Source organism: Bos indicus x Bos taurus, chromosome 20 (genome assembly GCF_003369695.1).
Source record: "Bos indicus x Bos taurus breed Angus x Brahman F1 hybrid chromosome 20, Bos_hybrid_MaternalHap_v2.0, whole genome shotgun sequence".
Classification (NCBI taxonomy): domain Eukaryota; kingdom Metazoa; phylum Chordata; class Mammalia; order Artiodactyla; family Bovidae; genus Bos; species Bos indicus x Bos taurus.
In genome coordinates, this window is record NC_040095.1 from 57,856,930 (window position 1) to 57,878,049 (window position 21,120).

The following is a 21,120-nucleotide window of genomic DNA, read 5'->3' on the forward strand; positions in this document are numbered from 1 at the left end:
TGAGTTGACCATCAGGGGTACTAAATACAACAGTTCTGGGAGCCACGTGTGCTGGTGTAAATCCTTTGGAAGGAGGTCACCATTATTGCTATTACCCCACCATAGTTGGACCTCAGGGGAAACTACAGGGAAGGAACACAGCCCCAACCATCAGCAGAAATTTGTTTATTTACTGAGCAAGGCCCTAACCACCAGAGTAAGACCCAGTTTCCCCATAGCCAGTCCCTCCCATCAGGAAGCTTCCACAAGCCTCTTATCCTTATCCATCAAAGGGAAGACAGAATGAAAACCACAATCACAGATAACTAACCAAACCGATGACATAGATCACAGCCTTGTCTAACTAATTGAAACTATGAGCCATGCCATGTAGGGCCACCCAAGACAGATGGGTCATGGTGGAGAGTTCTGACAAAACGTGGTCCACTAAAGAAGGGAAACACAAACCACTTCAGCATTCTTGCCTTTATAACCTCATGAAAAGTATGAAAAGGCAAAAAGATATGACACTGAAAGATGAACTCCCCGGGTCAGTAGGTGCCCACTATGCTACTGGAGAATAGCAGAGAAATAGCTCCAGAAAGAATGAAGAGACGAAGCCAAAGTGGAAACCACGCCCAGTTGTGGATGTGTCTGGTGGTGAAGGTCAAGCCCGATGCTGTGAAGAACAACATTGCATAAGAGCCTGGAGTGTTAGGTCCATGAATCAAGGCAAATCTGAAGTGCTCAAACAAGAGATGCAAGAGTGAACATCAATATTTTAGGAATCAGTGAACTAAAATGGACCGGAATGGGCAAATTTAATTCCAGTGACCATTATATCTACTACTGTGGACAAGAATCCCTTAGAAGAAATGGAGTATCACTCAGAGTCAACAAAAGAGTCCAAAATGCAGTACTTGGGTGCAGTCTCAAAAACAACAGAATGATCTCTGTTCATTTCCAAGGACAATCACTCAATATCACAATAATCCAAGTCTATGCTCCAACATCTCTGAAGAAGCTGATGTTGAAAGGCTCTATGAAGACCTACATGACCTTCTAGAACTAACAGGGAAAAAAAAGACGCCCTTTTCATCATAGGGGTCTGGAATGCAAGGGTAGGAAGTCAAGAGATACCTGGTATAACAGGCAATTTGGCCTTGGAGTACAAAATAAAGTAGGGCAAAGGCTAACAGAGTTTTGTCAAGAGAACACACCGGTCATATCTAACACCCTCTTCCAACAACACGAGAGATGACTCTACACATGGATACACCGGATGGTCAATAGCGAAATCAGATTGATTATACTCTTTGAGCTGAAGATAGAGAAACTCCATACAGTCAGCAGTAGAATGACTGTGGCTCAGATCCTGAACTCCTTATTGCCAAATTCAGACTTAAACTGAAGAAAGTAGGGAAAACTACTAGGCCATTCAGGTATGACCTAAACCAAATCCCTTACAATTATACAGTGGAAGTGAGAAATAAATTCAAGGGATTAGATCTGATAGACAGAGTGCCTGAAGATCTATGGATGGAGGTTTGTAATATTGTACAGGAAATGGTGATCAAAAGCATCCCCAAGAAAAAGAAATGCAAACAGGCAAAATGGTTGTCTGAGGAGGCCTTACAAATAGCTGAGAAAAGAAGAGAAGCTAAAGGCAAAGGAGACAAGGAAAGAAATACCCAACTGAATGCAGAGTTTCCAAGAATAGCAAGGAGAGATAAGAAAGCCTTCCTCAGTGATCAGTGCAAAGAAATAGAGGGAAACAATAGAAAGGGAAAGACTGGAGATCTCTTCAAGAAAATTAGAGATACCAAGGGAACATTTCATGCAAAGATGGACACAATAAAGGAAAGAATGGTATGAACCTAAGAGAAGCAGAAGATATTAAGAAGAGGTGGCAAGAATACACAGAACTATTCAAAAGAGATCTTCATGACCCAGATAACCACGATGGTGTGATCACTCACCTAAAGCCAGACATCCTGGAGTCCGAGGTCAAGTGGGCATTAGGAAGCATCACTATGAACAAAGCTAGTGGAGGTGACAGAATTCCAGCTGAGCTATACCAAATTCTAAAAGATGATGCTGTGAAAGTGCTGCACTCAATATGCCAGCAAATTTGGAAAACTCAGCAGTGGCCACAGGACTGGAAAACATCAGTTTTCATTCCAGTCCCAAAGAAAGGCAATGCCAAAGAACTTTCAAACTACCACACAATTGCACTCATCTCACATGCTAGCAAAACAGTGTTCAAAATTCTCCAAGTCAGGCTTCAACAGTATGTGAACCGAGAACTTCCAGATGTTCGGGCTGGATTTAGAAAAGACAGAGAAACCAGAGATTAAATTGCCAACATCTGTTGGATTATAGAAAAAGCAAGAGAATTCCAGAAAAACTTCTGCTTCATTGATTATGCTAAAGCCTTTGACTTTATGGATCACAGTAAACTGTGGAAAATTCTTCAAGAGACAGGAATACCAGACCACCTTACCTGCCTCCTGAAAAACCTGCATGCAGGTCAAGAAGCGACAGTTATAACTGGACATGGAACAACAGACTGGTTCAAAATTGGGAGTGGAGTACATCAAGACTGTACACTGTCACCCTGCTTATTTAACTTACATGCAGAGTATATCATGAGAAATGCTGGGCTGGATGAAGCACAAGCTGGAATCAAGATGGCTGGGAGAAATATCAATAATCTCAGATACACAGATGATACCACCCTTATGGCAGAAAACAAAGAGGAACTAAAGAGCCTCTTGATGAAAGTAGAAGAGGAGAGTGGAAAAGCTGGCTTGAAACTCAACATTCAAAAAACTAAGATCATGGCATCCAGTCCCATCAATTCATGGCAAATAGATGGGGAAACAATGGAAATAGTGACCGATTTTATTTTCTTGGGCTCCAAAATCACTGCGGATGGTGACTGTAGTCATGAAATTAAAAGACACTTGCTCCTTGGAAGAAAAGCTATGACAAACCTAGACAGCATATTAAAAAGCAGAGACATCACTTTGCCAACAGAAATTTGTCTAGTCAAAGCTATGATTTTTCCAGTAGTCAAGTATGGATGTGAGAGTTGGACCATAAAGAAAGCTGAGCACTGAAGAACTGATGCTTCTGAACTGTGGTGTTGGAGAAGACTCTTGAGAGTCCCTTGGACTGCAAAGAGATCAAACCAGTCGATCCTAAAGGAAGTCAACTGTTTAAGTCATTGAAAGGACTGATCCTGAATCTCTAATACTTTGGCCACCTGATGAGAAGAGCCAACTCCTTAGAAAAGACCCTGATTCTGGGCAAGATTGAAGGCAGGAGGAGAAGGAGATGACAGAGGATAAGATGGTTGGATGGTGTCACTGACTCAGTGGACATGAGTTTGAGCAAGTTCTTGGAGATGGTGAAGCACAGGGAGCCTGGCATACTGCAGTCTGTGTAGCCACAAAGAGTCAGACATGACTGAGTGACTGAATAATTGATAAGAGGGCCGATGTTTTTTCCCTATATAACACTCATAATCCTTTTAATTACTTGGCATTTTATTCTCTGATAGATTGTGGCAGCTTTCATTCACTACTGTAAACCCCAATGCTTTTCAAAATGTTCTTTAAATATGCACTGAGTGAAAATGAATGACATAACTGTCTTCTTTGATTAACCACAGGATCCACTCTCTGGAGAGGATGAGATGGTTAGATATCATCATCAACAGGTCAATTCATGAATCAATGAATTTGGAGGACATAGGAGCCTGGGGTCCTGCAGTCCATGTGGTCTCAACGACTTAGCACCTGAACAACAACAGTATCCACCCTGGTAACAGATTTGACTTTCAGCCTTGGGCAATAAAGGTAGATAAGAAAAATCTCATAATATTTAATGTTGTGACAATCACCAGCTAAGAGGATTGAAGGTGCTAGAATCAATGGTCAGATCAAGTCAGAAAAAGCAGAGCATTATTAGCAGTGATGGTCTTGAAGTGCCCAGGAAAAGTGGTCAGAGTGCCCAACCAACCACTAGGCCAGTGAAGGATGGAGCCAAGGCCCCAGTAGACATGCACAGAGGGAATTGTTCAAGTTATCCACTCATGTGAAAAATATTCTTCATTCATAATTTTCATTTAGGGAATATAAGTGGCCCTGGGAATTTGATGGCATATAGGGGTGATGCCAACCAAGCTTCCCCAATGGCATACTGTGTGCTAAGTTGCTTTAGTCATGTCTGACTCTTTGGGACAATATGGACTGTAGCCCACCAGACTCCTCTGTCCATGGGATTCTCCATTCAAGGATACTAGAATGGGTTGCTCTTTACCACTCCAGGGGATCTTCCTGACCCAGGGATCAAACCCGAGTCTCTTGAATCCCCTGCATTAGCAGGTGGATTCTTTACCACTAACACCACCTGGGGTATTCCTCGAACTGTTTACAAATACAAACTTGGAAACATATGGGCAAAGAAGGATCCCAACCAGGACAGAATTCAGCATCCTAGGTCCATGACTACAGTATAATTTAACTACACCAAAACTCTATATGTGAATAATATAATAAATACTATATACTATCAACTTAAACAACATTCACAATCTGAAAACTGAGAGTTATGTCTTGCTAGGTGGGAATTTTTAGGACTTCAAGCCAGGAGGCAGCATCTCAAATAACCCTGAGAGAACTGCTCTCAGGAGGCAAGGGAAGGAGACAGGTTATATAGAAGATTTAAAACAAAGGGCAGGTAATCTGAACATTAAAGGATTATTGCTAATTAAAGAAAGCCAGATGTCCCAAGCTAGAATTTAGTGCTTTTCTGTGTATGAGAAGATGCAAGAGTCTGGGCTCACTGAAAGCATTCCTTTCCTATATATCTCAGCTATCTGGGGCCAGTATCCTGTGTTTTCACATCTGGAACTCCCCTGGGACTCACTGTAGGGAGTGGCTGCAGTCTGATGGCTGCTAGATCACAGGTATTCTCCGTCCTGAGGGCTTTTTTAATTTACCAGCTCACATTGGAGGGCTGCAATCACTGATGACTGTGACATCCTTTTATACTGATATGGAAGGAAACATTTCATTTCTCGATACTAATAATCTTATACTAATGTAGTGCTATGAAAGTGTTAGTCAGTCAGTCATGTTCAACTCTTTGTGACCCCACCAGGCTCCTCTGTCTAATATAATCATATACTAGTTAAGTCAGACATGACTTAGTGACTGAACAACAACAATAATATACTAATGGTGTATGCTAATAATCCTGTAAGTACTGATACTATCCCCATCTTATAGATGGTGAAACTGAGGGTTAAGCATCTGAGAGCCACAGTTTGTTCACAGTACAACTGAGCTTCAAGTTCAGTTCTGCCTTACTCCAAAGTCTATGCTCTTCATCACTAGAAAATTTAACCATAAGTTCCTAGTTTCTGAGCCCTCAAGGGAGTGAAATATTACTCTTTTGCAAATCCAAGTGAATAAACTGCTTCAGTGACTTATTCTAGATGAATGTGTAAGAAATCATAAATCACTTCTATGATCCATGCTGAAAATTTAAACACAATTCATAAAATATAATCAGATCCATTTCCCACTCTTCTCAATCAATGCATCTCCATTTTACAACTGTTTATTTACAACATGCTTACTGTAGACACACTTGATGAACTCTCATTCTGATTTAAGCAGAAAATAAAGAGTAAAATGTGTCATAAATGCACTGCCAACTTTAAATATTGATAGGTGAAGAAAGAAGAAGAAAATTTTCCCAACCTTTTGCAAATATTTACTGTAAACTCAACTCAAACACAGAAACGCTGCTCACAGAGTTTAGTTTCAACATAAAGTAAATAATCATGGTAAGACAGGGCAGATCAGCAGACTCGCTCTGACCTACCTGTTACTTTTGTATTGAACAGGCTTTATCCTCTCTGAAACTCAGATTCTCCATCTGGAAAATGCCATAAAGATCCTCAGTCTTATCAACTGCAAAATAAAGCTGTTAAAAGACCCAAAGAAAATAATGCAAATGAAAAAGTTTAAACAGTAAACATAGTGAAAATACTAAAGGATTATCTGGTGGGAATCCTCTGAGAGAATTAGCTTCTGGGGGCATTGGAGTCTAAGAAACTCTCCCCAACAGAAAAAGCCCCTCCTGCCTGCATAGCTCAAGGTTCTTACAAAAGCAAGGGGGAAAATGGGGAGCCAACTGCTTTTGACGGTGTGAACTTTTCTGAAGACACCTGGAGTCAGAGTTGCTCTCAAAAAGGCTTTTGTTGTTGTTGTGGAAGTATAGCTGGTTTACAATATTGTGTTACTTTTAGGTGTAGAGCAAAATGATTCAGTTATATATGATTCCCTTTGGATTAGTTTCCATTACTAGGTTATTACAAGATGTGAAATGACAATATCTCCTGTCATATCAATAAACAAGAAATGTCACAGCCACCAGTGATGTCTGGCCTCCAAATGTGAATGAGGGCTCCCAAAACTGAGATCCAGTGGATGCTGCCACCCCCAACGGTGATTGCTGAGGAGCTGGGGGAATGCAGTCATCTGCCACTCCTTAAGGTGAGTAAGGAAACAGGACTGGCCCCAGATAGATAGTTGAGGTGCATATGGAAGGAATAAACTCAGTGAGTCCAGAGGCTTGCATCTTCCCATACACAGAATGCCAAACTCCTTAACCTGATATCTGATCTTTGATGTTCAGCCTGCCTGCTGCCCTTGTTGCAAACTTGAATATAGCCCAACTTCCCCCTCCTGCCTCCCTGAAGCAGTTTTCTCAGAGCTACTGAGATGTGGTCTCCCAGAGTCAGAGTCCTAAATATTCCCACCAAATAAAACAACTCCCTACTTCCAGGTTGTGACTATATTTTTAGCTGACAAAGATATTTCCCTGTGTTATACAGGAAATCCTGTTGCTTATGTATTTTAGGTATGGAAGTTTGTATCCATTAATCTTATATTCCTAATTTATTCCTCCTTCACCACCCTTTCCCTTTGTTAACCATAAATTTGTTTTCTGTGTCTGTAAACCTGTATCTGCTTTGTATATAGATTCATTTGTATTATTTTTTAGATTCCACATGTGAGTGACAATGTATGTTAGTAGTATTGGTCTTTGTCTGACTTACTTCACTTAGCATGATATTCTCTAGGTTCATTTGTGTTGCTGCAAATGGCAATATTCTTTTTTTTTTTTTTTTTTTTTGCAGCTGAGTATTATTCCATTGTATATACACCACGTCTTCTTAAACCAGTCATTGTTGATGAGCACTTAGGTTGCTTCCGTGTTTGGCTATTGTAAATACTGCTGCTATGAACACTGGACTGCATGTACCAATATCTTTTTAAATTAAAGTTTTCTTCTTTTCTGGATATACACCCAAAAGTGGGACTGCTGGATCATATGGTAACTCTATGTATATATTTTTTGAAAGAACTGCAGTACTGATTTCTATAATGGCTGCTTCAATTTACGTTCCCAGCAACAGCATGAGGGTTCCTCAGAGGAGGATTTTATTTCTTCCCGATCATTACCTAAAAGCATTTTCCCCTAGAGAGTTGTTATTAATATCTCCAGTTCTGCTGAATTTCGGACTTCCAGTCTCCAGTTTGTGATAATTTGTTACAATAATCCTTAGAAATAAACATGGAAACTGCATGCAGCCACCAGTGGAGTGACTATTAACAGAGAAGAGGGTGTAGGACTCAGTGTGAAGGCCCTTTTACGGTGAAAGGCTGAGGGGAAGGAGGATCTGAAGAGGACAATGACGCAGGAGGAAACCATGGAAGGAGGTTCTGGACGTGTGTGAAGAAGGAGGGCTGGCCAACGTGTCAGATGCTGCTGATTGGTCAGGTGGGATGAGGAAGGAAAGCTGATTGGTGAACTTGGCTTCCCAGAGGTGGTGGGAGACCTCGACAAGCTGCAGCGCAACTTGGTGAGGATGGATTTAAGACCGAACTGGAGACATCAGAGGCTGCAAGAATCTAGACAACTCTCTCAAAGTTTTGCCGCAAAAGGAAGCTGAGAAATGAGGTGGCAGCTAGGTAGGAGATGAGGTCAGGACAAGGCTTTTCAGACGGGAGGCACTCCAACAGCATCCTTAGATGCTGATGGAAATAATCAAGACAACACCAAGAAATGCATTACTTAAGAGAGAGGGGAAATTGCTGGAATGATGTACCAAAAAAATTGTTTTTTTTTTATACCTCCTTCTGCCAAGATAACAACTGTTCAGTGAATTTCCTCAAAGTGCTGTCTTTGACTTTTTTACATGGTTGAGATTACAGCTCAAGGAATATAGAGAGCAACATTTAAAGACAGTTAACTCAGCAAAAAGCCCCTTGATTAAAGTGAAAGAGGAGAGTGAAAAAGTTGGCTTAAAGCTCAACATTCAGAAAATGAAGATCATGGCATCTGGTCCCATCACTTCATGGGAAATAGATGGGGAAATAGTGGAAAGAGTGTCAGACTTTATTTTGGGGGGGGCTCCAAAATCACTGCAGATGGTGACTGCAGCCATGAAATTAAAAGACGCTTACTCCTTGGAAGAAAAGTTATGACCAACATAGATAGCATATTCAAAGCAGAGATATTACTTTGCCAACAAAGGTCCATCTAGTCAAGGCTATGGTTTTTCCAGTTGTCATGTATGGATGTGAGAGTTGGACTGTGAAGAAAGCTGAGTGCCGAAGAATTGATGCTTTTGAACTGTGGTGTTGGAGAAGACTCTTGAGAGTCCCTTGGACTGCAAGGAGATCCAACCAGTCCATTCTGAAGGAGATCAGCCCTGGGTGTTCTTTGGAAGGAATGATGCTAAAGCTGAAACTCCAATACTTTGGCCACCTCATGCGAAGAGTTGACTCATTGGAAAAGACTCTGACGCTGAGAGAGATTGGGGGCAGGAAGAGAAGGGGACGACAGAGGATGAGATGGTTGGATGGCATCACCAACTCAATGGACGTGAGTTTGAGTGAACTCCGGGAGATGGTGATGGACAGGAAAGTCTGGTGTGCTGCGATTCATGAGGTCGCAAAGAGCCGGACATGACTGAGCAACTGAACTGAACTGAACTGAACTCAGTAATACACAGATTCAAAAAATATTATTTGAACAAGAGTTTAGTAGTGACTAAAAATATCTGCTATTTGAATAGTTTAGACTATGACTCAGTCTATTTAATATAATATGCCCAAAATGGTTAAATTCCTTGGCAACTAAATGGCCATTGTGGAATTCTCTGCAATTCTGCTTTTGTGAGAGAGAAGGGAAAAAAAAAAGGTTTTTTGTTTAACAATTCTCCTTACACTGTGTCCTGGTGTATTATTAGTTGAGGTATTTTTAGCAACTGCTAGAAACTGAAAAGCACAATATTTTTTTTTACATATTTATCAACTATGTCAAGAAGTCAATCTGAACAGTGGGTTGAAAGAGAGGTACATAAAACACGTTTCCTGACATAGAAAAAGAAGCCAAAAAAGAACTAACAAGAAAGCAAGGAAGTCTTGAGTTTCACCAGTGATCTCCTGAATTAAAAGGACAGCAAGTAATACAAACTCCAGTATTCTTGCCTGGAGAATCCCATGGACAGAGGAGCCTGGAGGGCTACAGTCCATGTGGTTGCAAAAGAGTTGGACACGACTTAGCAACTAAACAGCAACAAAGTAATGCAAAGGTTTCTTCATTTAACATTCCAACTTTCATCTCAAGTATATAAGAAATAAACAAAGGGGATTAAGAGGTACAAGCCTCCACTTATAAAATAAATGAGCCACAGAGATGTATAATAACATACAGAATAGGGAATAGAGTCAATAATATTGTACTAACTTTGTATGGGGATGGATAGTTACTGGACTCACCATGGTGATCCTCTCATCGTGTATGCAAATGTTCAATCCCTGTGTGATATACCTGAAATTAACATACTATTAAACATCAGTTGTATTTCATACTAAGAAAGAGTATACAATATCCACATTCTTGACTTCATTTATCTTTTGAAAGCTTGCATGTCTGATAGTATTTAATATATTTCTGATAACCTTTCCTCTGAGAGGCAACTTTTCCATGCATTAAATTATTTGATCACACAGTTTTCCCTGTAACTGCTTTGGATTTCTTTCCATTATCTATGACCTTTAGATTCTGCAGAACAGTAAAACTTTTTTGTTGGAATCTTGGGTAATTTTTTTCTTCTATCATCCCAGTTCAAAATTTTAACTAGGAGTTTCTGTGTATGGCACTTTTCTCTTGGGTTATTTGATCTAAAATGGTGTGATAACATTTAAGGAAAGTAGTCAATTCTTTATTCTCTCTCTTATATAGAAGCTATGGTCCAATTATTCTGATTTACATCTGCAATTTTTATGTTAAATGTCTCATTTGTAATTTTATATGTCATTATTTTCTCAGCTTGATCTTTTTCCTTCAGGTCTTCTAAAGTTTATTTTCCACTGTGACTCTTTTATGTCAATTTGAATGTTAACTCTGGTGGTATAGGTTTAGTTCATTAACATTTCCATTTCTCTTTTATATCTGCTTTCATATTATCGTTTGTTTCTTAAAGTTTGCCTGTTTTCTTTTCCTTACAATTACTGTCCCTGTTACATAACAATGAATTCCTCTAGTGAATTCCTCCAAAAGGAGAGAGGATGTTAAAGTATTCTCTAACTTCTTTTTTTTTCTAATTCTTAAAATTAGACTTCAGATATTTCTTCTTTCTTGAGGATCAATTATTTTAAACATATCCCTTTTCCCTCTATTTCTCTAGTTCTTAAATGGTAGATCAGACTTTATTATTTAAAACATCATTCTTGCAACTACAATGTATCCATTTATAATGGATTATATCATTAGTAATAATAAGGAACAGAGATATGTTTAACTTGGAGAAAATTATTCAGTCGCTATTAGTTGAGGAAAAGGAGTTTCTGAACAGATAGGGTAGTGTGAGCCAATATTTTCTCTAAGTATAAATATACACTTCAATCATGTACTGAAAAGCATTTTATTTAGTGCCTACAAACAGCCAAAGCCAGCTGGAAACATGACAAAACTCCTGTTCTCACAATGAGTACATCATATGATAAAAGCAAATTTAATATTTGATTATTTCTAATTTTACAATTGTCTGACAAATTTTCCTAAGTACTTAAGAAATTAAGTAATTAGTTATGGGGAAACAATGGAAACAGTGACAGACTTTAATTTCTTGGGTTCCAAAATCACTGCAGATGGTGACTGCAGCCATGAAATTAAAAGACACTTGCTCCTTGGAAGAAAAGCTATGACAAACCTAGACAGCATATTAGAAAGCAGAGACATTACTTTGCCAGCAAAGGTCCGTATACCCAAAGCTATGGTTTTTCCAGTAGGTATGTATGGATGTGAGAGTTGGACCATAAAGAAAACTGAGCACCAAAGAACTGATGCTTTTGAACTGTGGTGTTGTAAAAGACTCTTGAGAGTCCCTTGGACTGCAAGGAGATCAAACCAGTCAATCCTAAAGGAGATCAATGCTGAATATTCATTGGAAGAACTGATGCTGAAGCTGAAGCTCCAATCCTTTGGTCACCTGATGTGAAGAGACAACTCATTTGAAAAGACCCTGATGCTGGGAAAGATTGAAGGTGGGAGTAAAAGGGAATGACAGGATGAGATGGTTGGATGGCATCAGCAACTCAATGAACCTGAGTTTGAACAAGTTCTGGGAAATAGTGAAGGATAGGGAAGCCTGGCGTCGTGCGGTCCATGGGGTTGCAAGGAGGCAGACACAACTAAGTGACTGAAAAACAACAATACATGCATTAATCTGCTTGCCAAAGCAGATGCCCCAGAAGACTCGAGTTCGATCCCTGAGTCAGGAAGACCCCCTGAGGAGGAAATAGCAGCCCACTCCAGCATTCTTGCCTGGGAAATCTTATGGACAGAGGAGCCTGGCAGGCTACAGTCTACGGAGTTGCAAAGAGTCAGACATGATTTAGCAACTAAAACACTACCACCACCTCCATTTCCCCCACACCCCAGCCCCTGGTAACCACCACTGTCCCCTCTGTTTTTATGAGTTTGACTTTTTTTTTTTTTGGATTCCATATCTGAGTGAGATCATACAGTGTATGCCTTGCTCTTCTGGTTTATTTCACTTAGCACAGGATCCTCCAGCTTCGTGAATGTTGTCACAAATGAATTTGGCCATAAAAGAGAAGGAAATCCTGCCACCACAAATAATTTTGAACTTGTTTTCCCCAGGGAGTATTTAGAATTTCTTGGCACACTGAGACTACTTAATAACCAGACTAAGTCTTGGGTGTTAGAATATCTAGAGCTATCCTGGGCAATTCTTCTTCCCACTCTGACTGCCAAGCCAAGTCCTGTTTTGTAGTCCTTTTTATAACTGGGAATTGAGTCACTGCATTACCAAATTTGCACATCAGTTTATTCTATCTATAGCCCTTATCTAAGTGGTTTCTCCACTTGATTGTATTTAACAAATCTGCATACTGCTTCCCTGATACTGGGAAAGATTGAGGGCAGGAGAAGAAGGGGGCGACAGAGAATGAGATGGTTGGATGGCATCACTGAAATAATAGACACTAGTCTGAGCAAACTCCAGGAAATAGGGAAGCACAGGGAAGCCTGGCGTGCTGCAGTCCATAAGATCGCAGAGTCGGACATGACTTGGCAATTGAACAACAGCAATGTACTGCTTCAATCTGTCCTCAATTCTTGTTCTATTTTTCCTGCTTTTTAGAACCACAGTTTCTACAGGTATTAAAATAACATCAGATTGAATTTTGGAATGTCCTCATGTCTTGTCTGACAGGAGCAGCAAGAAGTCCTTAAACAATTGTGAACAGGAATGTGATGTGAACAGTTTAATATTTTCAATGCATTACTCTGACAACGCTGAGCAAAATGGGTTAGAAGGATGCTGAGTGGACTCAAAGTTTAAGGCTTTTGCCGTCCTGCAGGCAAGAGATTGCTTTGTGATTCAAGCTAGGAAAGAAAGGGAAAGTGTTAGTCACTCAGCTGTATCCAACTCTGCAACCCCATGGACTGTAGCCTGCCAGGCTCCTCCATCCATGGGATTTCCTAGGCAAGAGTACTGGAGTGGGTTGCCATTTCTTTCTCCAGGGGATCCCCGACCCACAGATCAAGCCTGAGTCTCCTGCACTGCAGGCAGGTTCTTCATCATCTGAGCCACCAAGAAGCCCTCAAGCTGGGGTTGTGTTGCATCTACTTCTATACCCTTGACCCAACAAGGACCCTGGTCCTCTGGAATCTCTGCCTTTCTCCACTCAAAGCCAAGCAATGGAGGGAGACATGTGGAATTAGAGGAGAAGCAGACCCCAGCCATCCAATCACACCAGTCCAGTGATACTCTCTCATTCAGATCACCCTCTTGCCACAGAGCATTGAACCTAAGTGTGATAGGGATTCGGCAAAGAAAGAGGTAAAATAGGTGCAAAAAACCATCATGCTGGGGAGAGACTTGAACTGAACCCAGTCATAGGGAGGAACCCAACCCCTAAGGAGGATTGACCGCCCTAGAAATATTTATGTGTACACACTCTTTCCAAGCTCTGAGTTGCTGATGGGAGGAAGGGAAATAGTAACTGAAAATTGTTTTGCACATTCATATTTCTTTTACCATTTTATTCAAATCTTTGAGACAGAAGACTCCTACTATTAATTACATTTTTATATGAAGACCTGAGGTTTAGAGATGCTAAATAGCCCAGGGTAATGTCCAAGTGTGTGTTTACATGCACACACACACAACACATGAGTCAGGACTAGATTCTGAAAATATTCCTTCCTCCAGGAATCTAACTGTATGGTTTAGATTTTGTCAGGAAACTTCTCAAAGCCACACTAAAGCACATTTCTATCAATCTGATTTTTACATATAAAATATTATCGAATGCTTAGTAGTACTGAGCACTGTGCTGTGTGTGCTCAGTCGCTCAGTCATGAACGACTGGGATGTCACAGACGAGTCCACCCGGCCCCTCTGTCCGTGGGACTTTCCAGGAAAGGATTCTGGAGTGGGCTGCCATTTCCTTCTCCAGGGGGACCTTCCCCACCCTGGGTCGAACCTGCGTCTCCTGCATCTCCTCCATTGCAGTCAGAATCATTACTGCTGAGCCACCACCCTGTGTTTGGAGAAAATAAACCCTGTGAGATTTCTCTTTTGTTCATTATTTTCTCCCCTGTGCCCAGCACTGAGTCTGGCATAAGTAAGTGCTCAAATAAATATTTAATAAGATGTTAGTTGCTAGGTATGTTACACTTTTTCCCAGATGGAAGTCTTTGGGGGAGTCAATAGCAAATTTAAAATAAGAGTAGATTCTTGGGTTCAGGTCCTGTATCGCAATCGCTAGACTGACAGCCCCCTAAGCCCTCTACTCTGGTTCAAAGGTGCTTCCCATGTGGTTCCCAGCAACCCCTCCCTCCAAGTCCTGAATCCTACAGGTAGATGCTGGGCCCACCTGTTTTTCAGGCTTCCTTTCATCCCCTGACACTCTGTTAGCACATGGGATTGGTCAGAAATATCATCTTCCTTCCAGTGGAAATAAATGAAGCCCACTCAAATGAGACCAAGCAAAAGCTATGTATTCAGAGCTGGCTATAGCAAGAGAGTCATTCACCATTGCTCGTTTTGCTAGAGGCTCAAAGGCAAGTAGAGGAGTGGGAAAGCTGCATAATGGAAAACAGGGATGGCTTCAGGTAGGTCCTGACTTGAGGCTGTCGGCTTGGAGAAGCTGAAGGAGGGCTAAAGAAAAGCAGGATACCTGATGAGACTGGTTGTTGCTGCTGTTTAGTTGTCCATTCATGTCTGACTCTTTGCAACCCCATGTACTGCAGCACACCAGGCCTCCCTGTTCCTCACCATCTCCCAAAGTTTGCCCAAGTTCATGTCCATTTCATCCGTGATGCCATCCAGCCATCTCATCCTCTGACACCTTCTTCTCTTTCTGCCCTGAGTCTTTCCCAGCATCAGGGACTTTTCCAAAGAGTCGGCTGTTTACGTCAGCTAACCAAAATACTGGAGCTTCAGCTTCAGCATCAGTCCCTCCAATTAGTATTCAGGGTTGATTTCCCTTAAGATTGCCTGGTTTGATATCCTTGCTGTCCAAGGGATTGGTTAGGGGTGCACAATTGGCTTTCCCTGGTTAGTCCTAAGTTGGAAGCAGGGGCCAAACTTAGGAAAGCTATCAGTTAATAATCAAGTCCTGGCCACTTGGGGTTCATTGTTGCAGAAGTTATTGTTTGGCTTCCTGAATTGGTGCTAGAGATAATACTCTGTCTTCTACAAGTCTGACATAGATAGCACGCTAGCTTCCTGGGCTGGGTACCTACAGATAATGGGTTGGTTTCCTGGGTTGGTTGGGTCAGAATTCTATTTTTATGAATATGTCCATAGTCAATTCATACATTCAGTCTCCTACCCTTTTCTGAATTCTCCTTTTAGGCCAAAATCAGAGCTGCCTCTTCTCTGTGTTTTTAATGAGGATTAAAACCATATGATTCTTTCAGAGGACTTGCTTCCTAGTAAAACCTTCTTCCCCCTTGGAACCTGATCAAGAAAGAGGACTGGGAGGAAATATCAAGAACTCATGGCTGTCCCACCACTGTGCTCTCCTTTCACTGCCCCCAGGAAAAGTTGGGGTACCTATACTTTCTCTCTTTCCAAGGAAAATGTTCTTCCCATTAGCTTCTCTACTTGAGGCAGACATAGGGATGTGCTGGCCAGATGGCCCTTCAAGGAGGGACTTGCTCTCATTTGCAGAGAGTGCAGTCAGCTGATGACTTTCACTGTCAGTTCCTTCTGGTCCTGCTCAGAAACCCCCTTAAGCCAGCTCCCTTTAGGATTAATCCATGTTCAGCAACTGAGCAAGTCACGGGTATGAAAATGCCACCATTTTGGCCTGATGGGGACAAGTTGATGAGAGTGCTTCCCCCTAGAGATCTCCACAATGTTGGCCACAATTTCTCAGGCTGAGAGCATTGCTGCGCTGTCTCCTCTGCAGTTTTCCCCACACAATTTCCCATCTTCCTTTCACAATTGCTGATTCCTAATCCTGCACTAATTCCTAATCCTCAAGCTCCATATCAGCTACCTCTTCTGATGAACCCAATCTGTGACTGCATCTTGGAGTCTCTCTGCTTTTGGTCCCATGGTGGTATCCCTACCATGAAAAACTGGTCAGCGTAAGTATGAATATACTCTCAGTTCACAGCTTTACCTCTCAGGTCCTTAAGTCTGGGAGTAAGCACACACACACACACACACACACACACACACACACAGCAATCTAACCATTGTGATCAATCTGTTCTTGGGCTAATTGTGTATGTTATCATTGTTCAGTCCCTAAATCATGTCTGACTCTCTGGGACCCCATGGACTGCATCATGCCAGCCTTCCCTGTCCTTCACTATCTCCTGGAGCTTGCTCAAACTCATTTCCATTGAGTCAGTGATGCCATCCAACCCTCTCATCCTGTTGCCCTCTTCTCCTCTTGTCCTTAATCTTTCTCAGCATCCAGGTCTTTTCCAGTAAGCCAGCTCTTCGCATCAGATGGCCAAGTTATTGGAGCTTCAGCATCAATCCTTCCAAAGGAAGTCAGTGTTGACTTTCATTAGGATTGACTGATTTGATCTCCTTGCTGTCCAAGGGACTCTCAAAGAGTCTTCTCCAACACCACAGTTCAACACCACAATTCTTCAGTGCTCAGCTTTCTTTATGGTCCAACTCTCATACCCATATATGACTACTGGAAAAACCATAGCTTTGACTATATGGACCTTTGTTGGCAAAGCGATGTCTCTGCTTTTCAATATACTGTCTAGGTTTGTCATAGCTTTTCTTCCAAGGAGCAAGTGTCTTTTAATTTCATGGCTGCAGTCACCATCTGCAGTGATTTTGGAGCCCAATAAAATAAAATCTGTCACTGTTTCCATTTTTTTCCCAACTATTTGCTATGAAGTAATGGGACCGTATGCCATGGTCTTCATGTTAATGTAGACCTTCAGTTTATGTAGGTGTGACCTTAATACAGAGATGAGCAAGTGATAGTCCATAGTCTGCCAATTGGTTACTAATAAATGAGGGTTGAATTGGTACCCAGGGAAGAATTTATACCCATCCATCTCTTCTCCACAGAAGTGGCAGGCCAGTCGAGTGCTTTCACAGCTCCCCATGGCTCTTAATCTGGAGTATAAGGGTAACGTGGACCCCAAGATGGTCTGCTCAGGAACAGAAGAATAGAGAAGTGGAAAAATAGAAACCATTGAAAGAAGAAGATTGGATTTACAAAGTTGTTCAGTTCAGTTGCTCAGTTGTGTCTGACTCTGTGACCACATGGACGGCAGCAAGCCAGGCCTCCCTGTCCATCACCAACTCCCAGAGCTTGCTCAAACTCAAAGTTGGAACTTAGAGTCATTCCTGATCTACAGTTTAACCACCAGGCTTAGTGTCTCAGCCCATACCAGGAATTTAGCACAAATCCTTTGAGCCCAGGCTGGTCTGGAAGCTAGCTGTCTGGACTTCAGATGGGGCGTGCACACACCCATTGGTAATCTCAGCCACTGGCTCCAGAAGCACTGGATTAAGGGGAAAGCTTTCTCATTGGTGTTAAATTCAACATGATCCAAATCCTCACATGACTAATAGTCTGTACTTTTTTCTCATCAAAAGGTGATTTATTGAGTAGCGAAAATGGACATTGGGAGCAAATAGCAAAGTGAATGAGCCTGAGGTGGAGAAGGAGAGGACCGCACTGTGTTAGCCTCCATTTGCGAGTGAATCACCCCCTATCGAATTATCATCAGCAATGAGAAAATTCATCCATCAAGCAGACAGTGTGCTAGAGAGCCTGTGAACAAAAGCCAAGGAACCAGGCACTGCCTCCCGTTTCCCAGTGTGAAAGCATTCCAAAATTCAGACAGCAAAGACCAGAGTCCCCAGTTGTTCATATTACCCTCAAATGGAACCTCATTACTATGAGCCATTATGTTCTGGTAGCTTTATCTCTGGTGCTTTTTAGCTGCAAACCTGTGAATATTTCATCTGACGTGAACGGGCCTGGGATAACCCGGGATTTGAAGCATTACAGAATCACAAAAGGCAGCAACCTCAATCTCATGCAGAACATGGGATCAAATTAGATCAGGATGATGGACTGAGGACACAGACTGCCTCCTCTTGGATCCAAAATCCCCTAGAAATATAGGAAACTGGGGATAAGTGGGTGTGTGTGTACAAGAGAGTTATTGCTTACTTCCACTAGAAATGAGCTTCCCCGGTGGCTCAGTGGTAAAGAATCTGCCTGGAATGCAGGAGCCTTGGGTTTGATCCCTGGGTCAGGAAGGTCCCCTGGAGAAGGGCATGGCAACCCACTCTAGTATTCTTGTTGAGAAAATCCCATGGACAGAGGAACCTGGCTGCGTAGAGTCCATGGGGTTGAAAGGGGTCAGACATGACTGAATCGACTGGGCACACATGCACCACTAGAAAAAATATATCTATCAGTACACCAATAAAGTCAGTGAAAGTGGCTCAGTTGTGTCTGACTCTTTGCAACTCCATGGACTATACAGCCATGGAATTCTCCAGGCCAAAATACTGATGTGGGTAACCTATCCCTTCTCCAGGGGATCTTCCTGAACCAGGAACCAAATTGGGGTCTCCTGCCTTGCAGGCAGATTCTTTACCAACTGAGCTATCAGGGAAGCCCTCTCAGTACACCAGAAATTTGGCTAATTTCCAAAGGATGGGAAGCAAATGAGGTTGGTTTGACGGATCAAACAGCAGCCCAAAACTCAACCCACAAGTTGGAAGCTATGAAAAATAGAAGCAGAGCTGGGTGTGCTGTGAGTGTGAATGTGGCAGTTATAGGGAGCTGGGGAGCTGTCAGAATTATGGGGTCACATTTGGAATGTATAGAGCAATCTGATGACTCCATCCTGCCTACACCAACACTTCGCCCCACACCTCCACCAATCAGAAGAAAGTATTTTCTACTAGACTATAGTAGATAATTAGTTTGAATGCTCAAATTGGTACTGTTGGTACTAATGGTAACATCTGATAAATAGGAAAAACAGGAAGCTCCAAACCCAAAAGACAGAGCAATCAGATGCTCCACCAGAAAGTACTTCCTATCACCTCCTCCTGGAGACAGGCTGTCTTGAACAGAATCACAGTCACATGTGTCAAAAGGGAATCTCAGATTTATTTTTTAAATGAGTACAAGAGCAAGAACAGGAAATATTTAAAGAAAACTAATACTTTGATAGAGAGGCACAAAAGACAACACATAAGAAAGCATGCACAGTGGAACAAAAAGAAAGGACTTTTTATAATTAAATTTATTTATTTTTAATTGAAGGATAATTGCTCTACAATGTCGTGTTGGTATCTGCCAAACATCAACATGAATCATCCAGAGGGATACATAGGTCCCCTCCCTCTTGAGCCTCCCCCTCACCTCCCTCCCCATCCCACTTCTCTAGGAAAGAGAGGACTTTAAATGAAGTGTAATTGATAACCTCAGAGTTCTAAGAGAGCCCATCTCATTTATGAAACAAAAATGAGTTATTATGACAAAGAACCAATTAGATATCCTGGAAACAAAAGAGCATGATTATTAAAACAAAAATCTCAAATATCAAAATAGGTACCCCTGAGGAATAAATTACTAAGCTGGAGGATAGAACTGACAAATTCCCTCAGATGTCTGCAAAGAAAGCATGAGATAAAAGTCTAAAGTATGAAGGCTACTAGCACTGGAGTTTGAAAATCCAGTTAGAAAAACTAGAAAATCTAATCAGTTTCTTCCTGATGATAAGCAGGTGCTCTGACTCCTTTATCATGAACTCCTTTTGGAATTGCCTCCTGTCTCTCAATCTATGTGAATGGCCTCCTAGGATGCTCCCATGACCAACTGGCTAAAGAAGGAGAACTTGGGTAAGATGCACCAGCCCCAGCAGGAAGTGGAATGCTGCAACACTACAGCCCTACCCAGGGACAACACTGAAGGTCAAGGTGCAGAAAAATCCTCCAGCAGGCAGACCTCTGAGCAGCATGTGTCCACAGCGATGAGTGAAAGATTGCCAGAGGTGTGGTTCTAGGCTCATTCATGGGGTTATGAATGGTTTAGCTGGATGGCCTGGGGCTTGGAAGTTGAGAAAGTTCTGGGAATTTCCAAGCTTGGAAGATGACTGGCAAGAAAATCTGGGGGAAATTTAGGTGTGATGGTGAGACATTTGTGTCTCAGGTAAATGTCCACCAAGGGCATCCACTGCAAGTTCAGTTCAAGTCATTTCAGTCACTCAGTTGTGTACAACTCTTTACAACCCCATGAACCGCAGCACACCAGGCCTCCCTGTCCATCACCAACTCCTGGAGTCCACCCAAACCCATGTCCATTGTGTTGGTGATGCCATCCAATCATCTCATCCTCTGTCGTCCCCTTCTCCTCCAGCCCTCAATCTTTCCCAGCATCAAGGTCTTTTCAAATGAGTCAGCTCTCCGCATGAGGTGGCCAAAGTATTGGAGTTTCAGCTTCAACATCAGTCCTTCCAATGAACACCCAGGACCGATCTCCTTTAGGATGGACTGGTTGGATCTCCTTGCAGTCCAAGGGACTCTCAAGAGTCTTCTCCAACACCACAGTTCAAAAGCATCAATTCTTCAGGGCTCAGATTTCTTCACAGTCCAACTCTCACATCCAAACATGACCACTGGAAAAACCGTAGCCTTGACTAGATGGACCTTTGTTGACAAAGTAATGTCTCTGCTTTTGATTATGCTACCTAGGTTGGTCATAACTTTCCTTCCAAGGAGCAAGTGTCTTTTAAGTTCATGGCTGCAATCACCTTCCGCAGTGATTTTGGAGCCCAGAAAAATAAAGTCAGCCACTGTTTCCACTGTTTCCCCATCTATTTCCCATGAAGTGATGGGACCGGATGCCATGATCTTCGTTTTCTGGATGTTGAGCTTTAAGCCAACTTTTTCACTCTCCTCTTTCACTTTCACCAACAGGCTCTTTAGTTCTTCTTCACTTTCTGCCATAAAGGTGGTATCATCTGCATATCTGAGGTTATTGATATTTCTCCCGGCAA